The 13,938-nt window shown below is 49.9% G+C and overlaps 1 protein-coding gene and 1 long non-coding RNA gene across 8 annotated transcripts in view; one reads left to right on the top strand and one right to left on the bottom strand.

The window, feature by feature from the left end:
• The window catches only part of SMPD3 (sphingomyelin phosphodiesterase 3), an 82,576-nt gene that overhangs the window by 43,170 nt on the left and 25,468 nt on the right, over positions 1-13,938 (bottom strand). The window lies entirely within an intron of this gene.
• LOC130838262 (uncharacterized) overlaps positions 1-13,938 on the top strand; it is a 47,111-nt gene that overhangs the window by 14,244 nt on the left and 18,929 nt on the right. The window contains exon 1 of one of the 5 annotated variants that reach the window (XR_009049639.1): positions 6,044-8,225. The exons of the other annotated variants lie outside the window; for them this stretch is intronic. This is a non-coding gene — a long non-coding RNA (uncharacterized LOC130838262). Of the gene's footprint in view, positions 1-6,043; positions 8,226-13,938 lie in introns of those variants that run through there. 5 annotated transcript variants of the gene reach the window in all.

The raw sequence follows: 13,938 nt of genomic DNA, 5'->3' as shown, positions 1-13,938 counted from the left end.
AGGAAGATCAATGGAATAGAATAGAGAACTCAGAAGTAAGCCCAAACACATATGGGCACCTTATCTTTGACAAAGGAGGCACGAATATACAATGGAAAAAAGACAGCCTCTTCAATAAGTGGTGCTGGGAAAATTGGACAGCCACATGTAAAAGAATGAAATTAGAACACTTCCTAACACCATACACAAAAATAAACTCCAAATGGATTAAAGACCTACATGTAAGGCCAGACACTATAAAACTCCTAGAGGAAAACATAGGCAGAACACTCTATGACATACATCAAAGCAAGATCCTTTTTGACCCACCTCCTAGAATCATGGAACTAAAATCAAGAATAAACAAATGGGACCTCATGAAACTTAAAAGCTTTTGCACAGTGAAAGAAACCATAAGCAAGACTAAAAGGCAACCCTCAGAATGGGAAAAAATAATTGCCTATGAAACAATGGACAAAGGATTAACCTCCAAAATATACAAGCAGCTCATGAAGCTTAATACCAAAAAAGCAAATAACCCAATCCACAAATGGGCAGAAGACCTAAATAGACATTTCTCCAAAGAAGACATACAGATGGCCAACAAACACATGAAAAGATGCTCAACATCACTCATCATCAGAGAAATGCAAGTCAAAGCCACAATGAGGTATCACCTCACACCAATCAGAATGGCCATCACCACAAAATCTGGAAACAACAAATGTTGGAGAGGGTGTGGAGAAAAGGGAACTCTCCTGCACTGTTGGTGGGAATGTAAGTTGGTACAGCCACTATGGAAAACAATTTGGAGGTTCCTTAAAAAACTACAAATAGAACTACCATATGATCCAGTAATCCCACTACTGGGCATATACCCAAAGAAAACCATAATCCCAAAAGAAACTTGTACCATAATGTTTATTGCAACACTATTTACAATAGCCAGGACATGGAAGCAACCTAAATGCCCATCAACAAATGAATGGATAAAGAAGATGTGCCATATATATACAATGGAATATTACTCAGCTATAAAAAGGGATGAGATAGAGCTATATGTAATGAGGTAGACAGAACTACGGTCTGTCATACATACTGAAGTAAGTCAGAAAGAGAAAGACAAATATTGTATGCTAACTCATATATACGGAATCTAAAAATGGTACTGATGAACTCAGTGACAAGAACAAGGACGCAGATACAGAGAATGGACTGGAGAACTCGAGGTTTGGGAGGGGGCGAGGGGTGAAGGGGAAGCTGAGACAAAGCGAGAGAGTAGCACAGACATATATATACTACCAACTGTAAAATAGATAGTCAGTGGGAAGTTGTTGTATAACAAAGGGAGTCCAACTAGAGGATGGAAGATGCCTTAGAGGACTGGGGCGGGGAGGGTGGGAGGGACTCGAGGGGGGGGAGTCAAGGAAGGGAGGGAATACGGGAATATGTGTATAAAAACAGATGATTGAACTTGGTGTACCCTCCCAAAAAAATAAAAAAATAATAAAAAATAAAAAAACCCAGTCAGAAAGGAGAATACAAAATTTCTAACTACAATGATTAACCTTACTTCTGTGATCAAGTTCTAAATTTAACCCTGAGCTCCCTGGAATCCAAGGTGAAAAGGGATAACAATCAATTAAATAGGTTCAGCTACATTTATGATAAAGCTTGTCAATTCATGAGTATTTGTGAATTTATAAAAGCAAGAGAGGTAGAGGAAACTTCTGGGGAAATGGGGGAGAGATTTCATAAATATTTAGAATAGAGAAGATTCTGAAATTTTTTTGTGAGAGGCAAAGCTTAGGCAACAATGGCAGATACATTCCCTAAGATCTGGGTGGGTGAACCTGGGGTGGCTCCGATGCAATCAGTTTCTTGCTGAATAAATAAATCACTTCCTGTTGTGAGCAAGCCAAGGCCATGACCAGGACCCAGGCATGTGATGTGTCTGGCCTGTCCTTGGGAAGAGGCCATGTCCTATTTCTCTGTAGCAGTGCCTGGTACATTTTGGACATAAAGAACTCAACCATGCCTCTGTCTCCCCTGGGTTGAGAACCCCAGGAGGGCAAGTACATAGTCCCAGCACCCCGCGATGTCTGCCTGCTCCTGGTAGCCACTCAGTTGGAGTTGGATGCTAATAGCTCACAAACTGAAAATGGGAAAAGTACCATAAAATGCCAAGCACTATTAGTGGCAGCAACTTAGTGGGAGCATTTTCACAACTCTCAACCGGCAACGATCAAGTCTGCAGGTTTTCACTGTGGAGAACTCCTGGATGGACCTGCCCGGGGCAGGTGGGCAGTTATGACGCTTTGGATGAGTGGGTACAGTTGTGATGTCGGACTTCTTTTTAGAAGGCTCTGTCGTGGCCCTTCTGATGGAGCGCTTACTGCGGGGCTCTGTGGGCTGTGTCAAGTCTCATAGGGCCCTGGCAGCGGGTAGATGGGGGAGGGACCCTCAGTGACAATGCTGACCTGTCTCTAGCTGTCCTCCCAGTAGGCTTTAGGGTGAGATTCAAGCAGGCACTGCATTTCACCAGCTGGTTTGCAGCTGCCTTTTATCCTCAATTACTCGGTGCAGATTCCTGTGCTGCTCTACAGATCCTTTGTGTTTCACCCTTTGCTTTGAAAAGTCCCTAGAGGGCTCATTTCAGCCTTGCAGAGAGTGGATGGATATGGAGATTGAGAGATGGAGCCCTGGGCTCAGGCGGGCAAGGTCTCGTGGAGGCTCCTGAGGTCGGGGATGTTGGGGGGCCGTGGTGGGGGGCAGTACAGTGAGGGCAGAGGGCCGTGGCCTGGAACACTGAGCCACCAAGAGGGGGGATGTATCCTCAAGCAAGACATCGCCTGTGGCCGAGGCAGGCTGTGTGGGTCCCTCCCGTCCGTCCACACCGGGTCTGTGTTGCGGGCAGTTGTGTCTAAGTGAGGAGCTGGGAAGCAGCAGGAGTGCTGATCTGGGCTCAACAGCAGGTCCAGTGCTGGCAGGCAGGCTCTGGGTTAGTCAGGGTTCCTCTCTGGGCCTCAGTTTTCCACATATGAAGTGGGGGTTGGGATGTAGCTCAGTAACGCCAGATCAGGGTGTCTTGAGGGAAAAGGCCACGCGAAGTCCCATTGCAGTGCCTGGTTCAGAGGCTGTCATTATTGTGCTGATTATCCTGCCCTGGAGGTTGAAGGAGCCCCCAGCTCTGTCCATCCCCCAGGAGAGGACGCTGAGCTTTTTACCCACTCAGGCAAGCCCTATGGTCTGCCTGACCTGAGCAGTGGGGAGCTCTGACTGTCCTGCCTGTCCCCCAAGGGCTGCGAATCAAGTGCTGTGAAGGCCCCGAAAGGCAGTCCCCATCCCCGCCCCCCAATTCATGGGGACGGAGGACTTAGTCCCCAGAAGGTCCACAGCACAGAGCCGGATACACACATGCCCCAGAAACTGTGGCTGCTCCACGGGTGTTAGGAAACACGGGGCTTCGGGGGCAGATGTCCCTGGGGAGGGAGAAAGGGCGGGCTGAGGGGCGGGCCTTGCTGTCCACACACACACACACACACACACACACACACGAATGGCTCCACCAACCTGAACTTTGTTGGTGTTGTCACCCCAGTTGCCACGCTGAGATTCAGGCACAGGTGACACATGAATTCCTCTCCCCGGTGGGTCTCTGGCCTCAGGGCAGGATTGTCTTATATTTTTATGTGCTAAACATGGCATCCCTAAGTGAAGGGGTTAAGAGTAAGCAGTGGATGGGCTACTGGATTTAAATCAGCCTGATTTGGACACCTAAGACTCAAAAAATCTGGGCGTGCATGAGCATTCCCTATTACAAATCCTCACTTTGCTGCAGGGTTCGACTCAGAATCATTTTATCTGTTTCTCCACCATCATGGATGGAAATACTGGAGTAGATCCTAGTTTTCTTGTTTGTTAATTCCAAAGTTTCCCAGACATGGAAAAGGACTTATAAGCCAGATGAAGGGCACAGCAAGTAATTTAGGTAAAATAAACGGTAACAGAGATACGGGCAGCATTGGTGGGCCCTGACCCTATAATGGATGGAGAGAATTCAGGGAGAGTGAAGACTCCTAACGGCAGGACCACGGCGTCTGAAATGTCAGGTCGGGAATAGCTCAGACTCTGCAGCAGATGCCGGTGAGTTCTGCCCAAGTGGGGAATCCGCTGGCCATCACAGGCCGCCGCTGCGGGAGGAGAGGGGCTGCTGTTCAGCAGTGAGGTGTGAAGAGAGCGATCAGAACAAGAAGCCAGCAGGAGGAGCGCGTGTGGCCAAACTGGTCTAAGGTCCGAATGCCCCTGTGGGCATGGGGTTGGGGGTTGGGCGCCAGTGTCCAGGCAGTGCCGGCCTGTGTGCCACCCCTTGGGTGGTCAGACCTGTCGGGAGAGTCAGCCCAGTCCCCATGCTTCCCCAGGCCTGTCCTGCCAGGACCACCTCAATCCAGTGATCAGATACTGGCACAAACTCCTCGGGCACTTGGTACTAGGGCACTGCTGTGGGGTTGGAGTGGGGACCTCCAGTTACGGGGGTCACGCTGCCTGGCCAGATAGGGGCCGAGAGCTGGGGTCTGAGGGCAATTCCCTGACACCCTCCATCATCCTCTGCCAAAGTGACCACTACAGTTCAGGATGGAGTCCTGGGCTTGTGGGGCCCAGGTGAGCCCCTGACTTGACTCCCTGCTTAGTCGCCCTGCCTCCCCTGCAGTCATGGAGGGAGGGGTGAGAGGGGAAGGGACGGGGGATGGACTGAGGCTGAGCTGATGGCCAGCTGGGCCGCCCGCAAGAATCGAGGCGGAGCGGGTGGAAGTGGTGATGGATAAAGATCAAAAAAGATGAGGCCCGTGCCCAGCAGTGGAGGAAGGTGCAGCCAACATGCAGAGCATCCTTATAAAACCAGCTGGTTTACTAAAGCAAGCCCCAAACTTTGTCTCGATTTTTGAGTCTGTGAAATGGAGCTCCCTCCCTGTTTTGTCCTGGCGGCACCCAGGGGAAGTGGCTGTGATGCTCTGGAGACCCCAGGGCAGTGGGACGGCCATCAAGAAGTGCTGAGGGTGGGAGCTGCGGGGTAGAAGTGGAAATGATAGACAACGAGGAATTCAGGAATCTGATCATCAGGTTTGGAGACAGGGTGGCTGGGAGGCCAGTGTGCATTGAGCAGAAATGAGGGCGTGGTGGAAGGGTGTTTTGTGACATGATGAGTTTGAAAATGCAACTGGCAGCTGCAAATGTGGGCCTGGACCAGGGGAGCCACAGAGACGGGAGTCTGGGGAGGGTCCGTTGCATCAGGAAGCTTGTGAGCTGCCAAGGGGCATTTGCTGAACAGAGAAACAAGCCAAAGATAGCACTGTGGAGAGGGTGGGCATCTCGAAGCAGTGAGGTGACGGGAAGGAGGAGAGGCGGCAGGAGGACACTTGAGAGTGCACTGTGTGGAGGCTAGGGCAGCAGAGGCAGAGCTGTGTCGGGTGAGACTGGGGCATCTTCCTGGGAAAGGGGTAGGGAAGGGAGGGCATGAAGTGCAGGTTACAGATGGGTGGATGGTGAGGACATGGAGGAAAATTTTACTGACTGTCAAGGTCCCCCCACAGCAACCTGTTAAGAACCATGAGTCCCCACTGGCCCAATGCCCAGTGCCAAGATACGCTGCCATTTCTGCCTTGGGAGTGGGCAGGCTGGAAGTCACAGCCAGGATGACAGCCCCCAAGTCCCACAAATGATCAAACCGTCTGACACCAAACATACATAAAGGGTCAAGATCAGGACTTTCAACAGATTTCCAGCCATGTCTACCTCCCAAAACATGGCTCTGAATCCAGAAGTAAACAGAAAGCATCTCTGTGCAGTCAAAATGGCTGCCACTGCCCCTCCAGTACTAGCAGGCTTTGCTCTGTAAGAAGAGACCCTGAAGCCCTACTCAGAGCCAACTTGCTTTTATTGAACATACAGTTCTAATCAGCATTGTAACCTGGTTTCAATTTTTTTTTTAAATCAAAATCAAGAGAAAAAAGCACAAAGTAAATGGCTGTGCAGATCTCAAATGTGTGGGATCATTGTGGGGAGGGCTTGGCCTGGATAGGCTCTCGGTTCCTACTGAAGACATATTCTATGATTCCCACATTTTTGTAAAGAGGATCCCTGTTATGAAGACATTGTGGAATACTATTCCACTTCCATTGCTTAGGAAGGCAGGACAATTTGAAAAGATACATGTACTCCAGTGTTCATTGCAGCACTATTTACAATAGCCAGGATATGGAAGCAACCTAAACGTCTATTGATGGAGAAATGGATAAAGAAGATGTGGTACATGTGTACAATGGAATATTACTCAGCCATAAAAAAGAATGAAATAATGCCATTTGCAGCGACATGGATGGACCTAGAGATGCTCATACTGAGCAAAGTAAGTCAAACAGAGGAAGACAAATATAATATGATCATATCACTTATACGTGGAATCTAAAAAGAAATGGTACAAATGAACCTATTTACAAAACAGAAATAGAGTCACAGATGCAGAAAATAAACCTGTGGTTACCAAGGGGGAAAGGTTGGGGAGATAAATTGGGAGATTGGGATTGATGTATACACACTACTACATGTAAATTCTACAGCTAGAGTGCGGATAATTTTTGACTCACCCGCATACATATAAAACAGATAACTAATAAGAACCTACTGCATAGCACAGGGAACTCAACTTAATACTCTGTAATGACCTATATGGGAATAGAATCTAAAAAAGAGTGGGTATATGTATATGTGTAACTGATTCATTTTGCTGTACAGCAGAAACTAACACCATTGTAAATCAACTATACTCCAATAAAAATTAATTAAAAAGAAAAGAAGGCAGACAGTGTGTGGAACATGTTAGGAAGTAGTGTTTTTAAAAGTTTAGGCTCTTGAGCAGGGAATGGAACCCCATTTATTGAGCACTTACTGTGTATTCACCAACCTAAATACATTTACCTCCTAACAATCCTGCAAGTGACTATTGTCTTTACCATTTTACAGAAAAGAAGACAGACTTAGAGAGCTGAAGTGACTTGTCCCAGCCACACTGTGAATGCTTTTTCCACATCACTCTCTGTTTCTCTGACGTTTCCTGGCAGGGGCCTGTGTGGGAAGCCCGCTCTCTGACAACAGGCGGACCCACTGGGCTGGAGCCCAGGTGATGCCCTCGAGGATGGTGTGGGTGCTGGCACCGCCACACTGGCTCGCTGTGGAGCCCAGGGTTCCTGCCTCGGCCTCCCAGCTTTGGCACCTCTGAGGGGTGGCGGTGGGGGAACCAGCTCCCCGCTCCTGCCTATAAATCCAAGATGAACCTCCCCTCTCCTCGGGGGTAGACCGTGAATGGTAAAGTCCTTGCAGCTGGAAGACAAATAGCTGAGAGAGCCCCATCCTCTAGGGAAAATCACTCCTGAAGGACTTTGATGCTGACAGGCTCTGTTTTCCATTCCCTAATCATTCAGGAAAATACATCATTTCAGTTTATTCAAAACAGTGGAAAATCATTGAGGTTTTTCCTGTGTAAAGGTCAAACTATAAAAAGGTAAGTGGACTTCAGAGAAATCCAGGCTAGTCATGAAAATGTGGCAGTGTATTAAAATGGATCCAAAAAAGGATTTAATCCTCCTTTGGAAACAGCTCATAATAATCCCCTCTCTACTCTCCTGTATGTGTGTTAAGTTTCTGTTTTTAAGTTCAAGGACATGAAGCAAGTGACTTTGAATGGGTGGAGCATGGACTGTGCAGACCAGGGTCCTGGCTCAGAATCCCTGACCAGCTACTCCACGCCAAGTGTGAAGCCTGGAGCAAGTACCCTCACCCCCTGAACCTCAGTTCCCTCGCCTGTGAAATGGGGAACATCTCTAGTCTCGGTGCTCACCTAGTGGCCTGGGGTGCTGCCTGGCAAGGTGCGGGCCTGTGGACCTGTGAGAACATTCCCACTAGCCCATCTATGCCTTCCACCTGAGAGGCGGACAGGTGTGGCCTGCCTTGGCCTGCTGGCAATATGGAGGGCTCTGCTGGACCATGGCCCGGCCAGGCGACATGGAAGCTCTGGCCTCCTTCCCCGCCTCTGGCCCCTGGCCTCCTTCCCCGCCTCTGGCCCCTGGATGTTCCCAGGCTCTGATAGTGCTCTGCCGCCTGGACTTGGGTGACCTGTGAAGGCCTTGCAGCTGGAAGATAAACATCTATCTGTGAGATCCCCGTCACGAGGACATTTTAAAGGGCACTTGGTAATTTAGTTGCTTTTGTGAAGCTTAGCAAGTGATGGGGGGAATAAGAGAGTATTTTGAAAACACAGCCTGGACAGGAAAATCCTGGCTTTCCTCTTTGTTAAAAACTTGGAGAAAATCTTTAAGGGTGTCTTTGGGGAGATAAGGAACAGCTGTGTCCCCTCTTTATCAAATCAAGGCTCCATCTCTGCTCAATTTTGTGCAGCCCTGCCTGTGGAGTAGGCCCAGCCTGGTCTCTCCCACACCAGCACCCCCACTTGAGGGGGTCTGGGAGATGCAGTCAGGTTTCCTGGTGGCAGTGCCTCCAAGATGTGGGAGGCTCCCACAAATGGGAGCTGGCTTTTGTGTCTTGATTTGTGTCCAAGTAGGAACAGAAGAAATGGCAGGGGTAAAAATCTGTAGAGGGGAGTGCTGGCTCTCGGCTCCAGCCAACAGGGGTGTGGCAGGAGATGAGGCTGGCAGCAGCCAGATTCCACAGACATCGGGTGGAGAGAGTGACATGTCTCATTTGTGTTCTACAAAGGTCACCTGGGCTGCGGGAGGGGAAGGGCTCAGAGGCAGCAGGGCCTGGTTGCCTTGGTCACCCAGGGACATGGTGGCGGGGAAGCACAGATGATGAATCTGGAGAGCTGGTGGGCTGGTGTGACATGGAGGGCAAGGGACAGATGGGCCTGGGAGGAGGCCTGGGCACTTGGGTGGATGTGAGGGCTCAATATGAGATGAGTTGGGGGAGGAGTGGCATGGATGTGGGTGTCTGTGGTGAGTCAGAGTTGGGCAGGTAGCAACTGAGGTGCCTGAGGGACACCCAGGGGGTCTGAGGTGCTGTGGGACATAAAAGTACGCTGTTAGGGAGAGAGTCAAGCCAGAGGTAGAAAAGTGGATGAGGCCAGCACACAGGTGGCCAGTAACTAAAGCCAAAGAGTAGACGAGATCCCACAGGCAGAGTGTAGGGTGAGGCCCAACGAGGGCCAGGACAAGCTCCAGGAATGACAGACATTTGAGCTTAAAGAAACAGACTCCATGGAGAAGCCTAAGGAACAGACGGAGGGGTGACCAGGGGAGTGTGGAATCAAGGGGACCCCGAGACGAGAGTCTACATGGGTCAGGGCCGTGGGGGGGGTTGCCTTAGAGACTGGGCTCCTGGCTGGGTTATCCTGTGAGTGACTGAGAGGGCTGTGGCCTGGCCAGCAAATCCCAGGTTCATGCTGTGGTTTCAGCCAGCTCTGCAGGTGGTCTGTTTTCCTGGATAGAAGATTCAAAGTGGGCTCCTTGGGAGCTTCCAGGAGCTCTGTCTGTGGAAACCTTATCTCACATCTTAAATTTTCTCCTTGACAGGATCTTTTTAATTTAGATGAAAGTGTACCCAGGGCTACTCTGTTTATATTATTTTAATCTTGACTTAAAAAATATTTATAGCAAATGCTTATTTTAAACGTTAACATGAGGTTCTATTTTACTATCCTTTATGCTCTTCAAATGAAGAGCCTAATTTTAAAAGATCTGCAAATTACATATGTAATTTGTAGGCTCTTGGAGAGAGTCTACCTCTTCAGCTTTTTTTTTCAGGTCACAAGAGACCTGTCTTAGACCATTAGGTATTTAACGTGACATGCTCTGCTTTGCAAAGTAAAAGAGAAAGAGCTGTTTTTGGCTCGGATACAGCAGCTTTGCCCCCAAATGTGTCCAACAGCCTGATTTAGTATTAGCTCTGAAATGATTGATTATCCATTAGGGTGGCTATTTAAAGAGTTCATTGAATCACATTCAGACCAACAACATCTGCGCTGAAGGGCAGCTAGGCAAGGCCTGGCAGAACCAAATGGAATCTGGATGGGGCTGTGGAGTCTGCCTTCGGTGATGCTCAGAGAGTAGACCTCCATTAAGAAGAGTTGCAGGTTGCTGTTGCTTCTGTGCCTGGTGATCAGGCAGGTGCCATCTGCTACCTGCTGGGCCCTGGTCAGGGAGGACTCCTTGCTGTGGATGAAAACTGTCACAGGGCATGGCTCAGAGCTGGACCCTTTCCTCTCGCTGTGCCTCACTCCTCCCCACCCCCATCTCTCCCTTGTCCCCTGCCATCCCCTTCCCATCTCACCCTCCCTGGGGCCTCCGACCCTGAGCTGTCCCAGGCCTACACTCCCGCCCCATGCTTCCCTTCCCAAGTCATTGCAGCCACCTCAGCAGAGTTTGCCCCCAGTCCTTCCTGCAGCATGTCACCAGCCAACTGCAAAGTCTAAGGCCCTTGTCGTCTCCCCTAACCCTGGCAGGTTTCCTCTTATCAGCACCACCCAACTCATCCCCTCACTCTGCCTCCTCATATGCTTAGCAAATAGTTTACCTTGGCAAGTTCACCAGGAAGCAATAATACTGCTAAAGCCAGGTGCTTGATAGACCTTTTATTTCTGAAGTTGTGTGTGTGTTGGTAGGTGTGCCTTCAGTGGGTATTTAGCAGTTTCCAGGCTGAAGTTATTGCAGCACACGCTAACCAGAGCAGCCCTTGAGGCTTCAGCACCATGTACTTGGTGCGTTAGAGCACAGGAAATGCTATACTCTAGGGGCGCCACGGCTGGTCCTAGGGCCTGCTTTGTCCAAGCCCAGGCGGGAGGCCTGTGTCCTTGGAGGATGCGTCAGTCCCCCCAAGAGCTCCATGGCTGGAGAGCTCCCTACAGATTGCTGGGGCACTCAAGCACAAATGCTGTATGTACTTGGACTTCCCTGGAGGTCCAGTGGTTAAGACTCTGTGCTCCCACTGCAGGGGGCATGGGCTCGATCCCTGGTCGGGGTAAGATCCCACATGGCGCACAGCATGGCCAAAACAACAACAACAAAACCAACAAAACCAAAAAAACAAAGAAAAAACCCCCAAATCCCCAAATACCATACCCAAGGGCTCTTTGTAGTGGCTGCTGTGGTGTCTGCCTAGACCTTGTCTTCAGCGCTGGCACACCTATCCCCTGGCTGCTGGGACTGTCTTACAGCTCTGTCCCTTCCTGGAATTGCCCTCGGTAGAGGTGAACTGCTTCACTCAAGGTTAAGCCCCTTCCCAGAGGTTGGCCTGGGGAGGGAGCTCCAAGGCCAGGCTGCTTGGCCTCCGTTTGGGGCAACGCTGAGTTCAGCTCCTGAGTTCCCTGTAGAACTGCTGAGGCCTCAGGTGCAACCACAATCTGTTGTCCTCTGCCCAATTCTGCCTTCACCACTTCCTTGCACTCACCGTCAAGTCTGCACACAACTCAGGGAACCCAGCCTAAGAGAGCTGCCATGGCTGAGCTCAGAGAGAGGCAGGGCTGACCCAGCGCCCCTCCATCCCCTCAAACTCCCAATCCAGAGCCATCCTGCCTGGCCGTCCTGTGCCGGGGCTGCTGAGATGTCTCAATTGTTCTGTTGTTACACTCAAGCCTTCCTAAAAGGTTACTTGGGAGATATTTGTTTTTGGACTAGAACTTAAGAAAAATTGTGCTTCTTTGGGCCTTTGGTCTGTGTTTGATTTGTGCTTATGCTACCTACACCAACCACTGGGGAAGAGATCGGGCTTTCTTTGCTTTGGCTGCTAGGAAGCTTGGAGCCCACTCCATGTGTTGCAAGACACCCTGGTGCCTTCTGAGTTCCCTTAACACACCTTCCTCACCATTGTTATTTGTGTTGCTTTGCTGTATCACGCAGCTCCCTCTGGGGAGCTGCCTCCAAGCCTGTTTGGAACGAGGTGGGGTATAAATGAGAAAACACATACATACAGTGTTAGGGCTGTGTTGTCAGACCTGGCTGCTGGTTACCAGCTGGGACATTTGCCAAGTCACAACTTCTCTGAACTATAGTTTCTTCAGCCAGGGAGTGGGCCTGATGCCTGCTTCACAGGCTTATTTTGAAGATACATACAGTAAACGCATGGCTGATATACATTAAGTGCTCAATAAATAGAAGACATTAATAACAATTTTTAGATGAAATCGTATTTCTCTCATGAACCTGCCCTACCAGGTGGTCTGATCTCCCGCCTTTCTCCCTGTCACATGCTGGCTATTAGCCAAGATGCATTTATGGGACCTTGGGTTTCACTTTCTCATGGGAGAAGGACACCCACCCAGGCATCCACAGCTCCTAGCAGACTGTGTGGACCAGCAGCAGGGCCAGTGGAGATGTTCATGGATTGTTAATCCAAGCAGGTGGATACACAATTAAAACACTCACGATATAAATGAGCACATACTTGGCTGGAGAAAAACTAAAAATAAACTCTTAATGTAAACTGAGCCTTCAGAAAATGGAAAAAAAGGTTGTAGATGAGAGGTATGTGATGAGTAATTTAACCAAGACGATGTAAATCTAGGCCTTTGAATACTTTAAATATAACCATCTGATATAAAAAGAAGTGCACTGAATTTTTTAAAGCTGAGATCTTTCCTCGGGTGAGAGACTCACTTTCCTGTAGGGACATGTTCCCCAGAAGGCAAGTGGAAAAGGCAAAGAATAACATCCATGTCAGCATCAGGTCCCCCTCGAGCCAGCTCAGGAGGAGTCTGTGCATTTTGTACTCTGCCCTAACACCCCATATGCCACGTGTCACCTTGCAAACCAGTTTGGAACCCATGTTAGAACAGAAAAGCCCATTTCAAGAGGGTGGTGTCTTGGGAAAATCTTTTATTCGTTCAGGTCAACAGGTCCCTGGCTCTGTCCCCTCATAAATGCCACACGGGCCTGAACTTTGGCCTGGAGCTCATCCAAAAATGGATGTGAAACTGGAGTTGCTGGTTTTTCTTAGGGATGAGGGGTCTGGAGCAGGAACCATCCAGAGGCAGGTCTAGAACAGGCCTCCTGGGTGCATCCTCTTTGGGAGGACACGAGGATGGTGTGAGGGCAGGATGCTGAGAAGGGGGCTCAAAGGCAGGATGGAGAGGGGGTGGGCACAGAGGAGGCCCCGGTTGGTCTATTTGTAAGAGTGGGCCTCAGGAAAGGGAAGAGGAGCAAAAAAGTGTGGGGAGGCTGGGGCGCAGGAAGTACCTGGCTGGACATTTACTCCTGGAGGGGTGAGGGGTACTAGGCCACACCCCTGAGGCTGGCTTGGGAGGGGCCCGGTGAGGCTGGGAGGAAGCTTTGCAGAGCTGCTACAGCCACCAGTGAGACAGGGAGAGGCTTGGGGTTGACGACCCTGAGCCAGGGTTCCCCTGTAGGGCCAGCTGAAGTTCTGGGACATGGACTGAGCACATGAACTGGCCTCAGGACTTTGAGTCAGGCCTCAAGAGCCTTCATTTCTGGGATCAGCCAGTGCAAGAGGGACAGTCGCTGTCAGGGGGACCAGGGACCTCCTACTTGTCTAGCGCCTGTGGGGACGGTGTCCCCCTCAGTGCATAGCCTGAGGAAGGAGGCAGGCAGGGCTGCGTTTTCAGTCTCTTTCAGCATCTATTGACTTTTCTCCTTAAAAACCTGTTACCTACACATTTCCTTGCACCTCCAGAATTTGATGCGTGAGAAAACCCACGTACTTCACCTCCATCTCAATAAGTTTCTTGCCTTCCTATGGAAGATAGAGGGTCAGAGACGACCAGGGACCCCCCACCATGCTCCACGTAGTTTGGGTCCAAGCACTGGCTGGTGCATTTGCCCCGCATGATGGTGAAGCACACAGCCTTATTCCTAAAATAAGTACAATGACAGGAATGACAAAGGCAGCATCAGAGAGCTAGGGAGAAAACAGACTGTGGAGCCAGACTGCCTGGGCCCA

This window comes from Hippopotamus amphibius, chromosome 16, assembly GCF_030028045.1.
Source record: "Hippopotamus amphibius kiboko isolate mHipAmp2 chromosome 16, mHipAmp2.hap2, whole genome shotgun sequence".
Lineage (NCBI taxonomy): Eukaryota > Metazoa > Chordata > Mammalia > Artiodactyla > Hippopotamidae > Hippopotamus > Hippopotamus amphibius.
The sequence above is the reverse complement of the archived record's forward strand: the minus strand, read 5'-3'. Positions and strand labels throughout refer to the sequence as shown.